Source organism: Mandrillus leucophaeus, unplaced genomic scaffold (assembly GCF_000951045.1).
Source record: "Mandrillus leucophaeus isolate KB7577 unplaced genomic scaffold, Mleu.le_1.0 Scaffold1573, whole genome shotgun sequence".
In the NCBI taxonomy this organism is placed as follows: domain Eukaryota; kingdom Metazoa; phylum Chordata; class Mammalia; order Primates; family Cercopithecidae; genus Mandrillus; species Mandrillus leucophaeus.
In genome coordinates, this window is record NW_012101558.1 from 26,947 (window position 1) to 31,437 (window position 4,491).

The window sequence follows — 4,491 nt, forward strand, 5'->3', positions numbered from 1 at the left end:
AACTTTTTTGATTTTTAAAATGCTTCCAGTCCATGTGATTCATCATGAAATTTTAAATTTTAAATTTCACATAGGTTAAGAATGTATTCCAATATACTTATTGTAAAAAATGTGCATATAAGTGTACCCACGCAGGTCAAACCTATGTCGTTCAACAGTCAACTGTATATGACAACTTTGTTTATTTCTGCCAGTAATTTATACTGCTCAATATATACAAATTGCTTAGCATAATATTTGCCACAAATTAACATATCATATGCTATTGAATTTATCAATTAATCTGCAATTACCATGTATATACATGTATACCTGTATACACTAGATTTTGCTTCTGTAGGTTTAAAATGAACATGTCAAGTTCCTTCAGGGGAGGGGCTCTCTCTATCTTTCTCACTGTTGTAACCCAGTATCTAGCAAAATAACTTGCATATGGAAGACAGTTTTTATGTGGGGAAAGAATGATAAGAATAATACAAATAAGTGAGATAATGTACTTCTGATAAAATATGAGCAATGCCAGAAAAAAACAACTATTTAATTCTGATTCTACATCTTATAAACACCCAAGGCAGAAATATCATTAGGTAATGAGAATAACACCTTAAATTTTCTTTTCAGCTCAAAATAAAATTAGAAATAAATAGAGGTTTGTACATCATCTCTATGGTTCACTTACTTTTTAAATTTTATGACCTTATAGTTGTTTTATCATGTCAGTATTTCAATAAATCTAGCAAAACACCTTGGACAATACTTTATTCATAGTTAAAATAGGGTAGCAAAAAATGCTTTTTATAATTAATGAGTTGAACTTCCAAACTGTTTTATGTATGATAGTATGTGTATGAGGAGAAATCATTACTACGGTTTACATAAGACATTAAAGCTTTCCATGGAACACTATAATTCCACTTTCAATCTTAAAATGTTCACAACAACTCAAACAAGTGATTGAAATATCATATATTCTTTTATAATAAATCCACACTGAATCAAGTCCTTAATTATTTTAAATAAACATTTTAGTTGTTTGCCATTAGCCTCACTGTACTTCCTGAAGATAAACGGATGCTAGAAAGTGGTTGAAATTGTTTTACTCAGGAACTTGAGGAACTCTAAGCCTCTTCTATCCACATTATGTTGTTTATCATCATAAAACCTTCTGAGTATTTAAGGCAAATGTTCACCTGTTAGTCATGTTTGTTTCATGATATACACACTTCAGTTTCATTGCCCTATTTTGGCAATTGGCTTGCTATAAGGCATAACACAGCAAAATCAGAATTCTGTATCTCATCTCTGCTGGGCTCTTGTCTAACACAAAATGGAACATTAAGCCAAAAGGGAAATTTAGCACAAGTCTAGATTTATTACAGCTGGACTTTCATATAACGTGGATTCCAGAGAAATGAGTGCAGGTAGTTGAAGCATGCTGAAATGTCCAAAGCTATCTCTTAGTCGTAATAGAAGACGACAGATAAAGAAGGTCATTATGAAGATGGACTTTTCTATTTAATACATATTTCTTAAGGAATACATTTTTTCCCCTCGGGAAAGCTTATGACTTGAGGCAGAAAGATACCTGCCATAGTCTCTGCAATAAAACTACTGCCGTTTCTTTTCCAGAGAACTAATTCATCTCTTGACCAGGGCCAGGGATTAAGTTTAAAAGGTTAAGTTGAAAGTTCAACTAATTTATTGCTACTAATTCCAAAGAAGAAGGTGTGAAATGAATGGTAAATTTATCAAGCATTGAAAGCCAACTATGAGCAAAGACCTGTTAAGAATTCATAGACGAAAAAAGCACAGCTTTTTCCGTCTAGTAGGTGCATTATGGTGAAGGAAACAAGCCCTTTCAGCACAGTTTGGGACTAAAGTGGCAAACACCACTGGTTTGTTAAAGGCAATAGGCTAAGAAAGTCCAAGGATCATAAGATTAGTTTTGACTATATGTTTGGGAAATTTGTGGGAAATGGGGATTAAGATTGACCTCAACGGGTGGGTTCAAGGGGACTTCCCCGGGACTTTCAAGAAGAGGAAATTCAAGGCAAAGAATCAGGGATAACACTGAAACAATTAGAAAAAGCCTCTCTTATTTTACATTGTAAGGATTTAGAATTTCATACCTGGAAACTATGTTGGAATTAATTTATTTTGTGGGTCTTCAAATCACATTTCTTGTTACCCTAAAAGTAGAAGTATCTCTAGGAGATGGAAACAAAGGGGAGCATATTTTTCTTAAAAAATACCCTTAAATTTTGGTCCTAGTAGTCATTTCTAGCTGCTCAATTTTACCAAACTTGAAATGGCTTCTTGGAAGAGGGATGTAATATCCATTTTGTCAGAAATCACTCTGTTTGGAAGACATTGAAGAGTCTTGATTTGTATAGAACAAACTTTACCTTACCTTACTTCTACCACATTTTTATATACAGAAGACCGAATCAATCTATCCAAATAATAAAAAAAAAAAATAGCATCCAAGTTTTGATAGTATCAGGCCATCATTTTTCTTTTTATTTAACAGATTTTTTTAACAGTGATTAATGAGACTCTACTGTATGCTAGTCAGTGTTTCTATGCATGAGAAATGCAGAAGGAAACAAAGCATAGTCCTGTTTATGTGAAGTGTGGATTCCAGAGGCGAGAGGAATAGAGTGAATGGGAAAAGAGATGTTGACCAAAAGGTACAAGTTGCAGTTAGGAGAAATAAGCTGTAGTAATCTATTACACAGAATAGTGACTATCATAAAGAATAATGCATTGCATATATCAATTGCTAAAATATTAGATTTTAAATGTTTTCTACACACAAAAAAGACATGTGAGGTGATGGATTTATTAATTAGTCTGATTCAATTATTCCACAGTGTAGCAGGGCATGGTGTTATGCTCCTGTAGTCCCAGCTACTCTGGAGGCTGAGGCAGGAAGATCACTAGAGGTCAGGAGTTTGAGATTGTAGTGGGTGATGGTGACACTTGTGAATAGTCACTGCACTACAGGCTAGACAACATAGCAAGACCCTGTTTCTAAAATAAGTAAATACCTTAAAGATAAAATAATCATTCCACATTATAAACAAATATCAAAATATTACATTATACCCCGCAAATACGTATAATTATTATTTGTCAATTAAAATAATATTAAATAATAACAAAAGAAAACAAAATATGGTTTGCAGTGGAATAATTTTTAACAACTTATTAATAATGTGTACATTATTATTAACATAATCTCATTATTTTCAATGGAACAGCCTTACTCGATTTGTAGCTAAGAGCAGAAAAATCATTAGGAATGTGGGTTTCGGTAGCAAAGTGTCAGTATTTAATCTAGCCTTTGTTCCTTATTGTGTGAATATCCATATGTAAATTTGTGCCTCATTTTCCTTATTTGTAAAATTATATAACTATGATGTTGAATAGGGCTGTTTTGAGGCTTAAATGAGATAATACATGTAAAACATTTTCGAACACTGTGTGGTATGTAGCCAGGATTTATGATCATTTAGTCATTCTCTTTTTAAAATCTGTTTTAGTTGCTGTTTCTCCCACAGTCATAGTCCTTTTCTGGTCTCTTATTTTTAACTTCTTTATTAAAATATAATTGACATTCAAAACAGGTATATATTTAAAATATGCAATTTGAAAAGTTCTGAGATAGAGCTACATCCCTGAAATCTTCCATCACAATCAAGATAATGAACATTTTCTATCACCCTGAACAGTTTTATCATACTCCTTTGTAATACCACTTTCCTCCTTCCCACCTGTTCCTAGGTAACTACTGGAGAGTACCACTGGAGACTACACTTCCATTTTCTAGAATTTAATGTAAATAAATCACAGGTTTTTTTTTTTCTGACTTTTGCTCAGCATAATTATGTTGAGGTTCATTCACATTGTTGCATGTATAGGCCTTTTAAACAATCAGATCTCACGAGAACTCTGTCATGAGACAACACTAGGGAAATGGTGCTAAACCATTAGAAACCACCCCATGATCCAATCACCTCCCACCAGGCCCCACCTCCAACACATGGAATTGGAATCACAATTCAATATGAGATTTGGGTGGGAACACAGAGCCAAACCATATCATTCCACATCTTCACTAACAATTGATGTTGTTAGGGTTCTGATTTTTTGCCATTCTACTAGATATATAGTGGCTTCTCACTGTGGTTTTACTTTGCATTTTCCTGATGATATATGATATAGAGCATCTTTTCACATGCTTATTTGCAATGTCTATATCTTCTTTGGTGAGGTGTCTGTTCAAGTCTTTGGCTATTTTTTAATCTTTTTTTTATTGTTGAGTTTTAAGAGTTCTTTGTATATTTTGAATAATCCCTTTGTCAGATGTGTCTCTTGAATATATTTTCTCCCAGACTGTGGTTTGTCTTCTTGGTCTCTTGATGTTGTCTTTTGCAGAACAGAAGTTTTTAGTTTTAATGAAGTTCAGCTTATCAATTATTTCTTTCA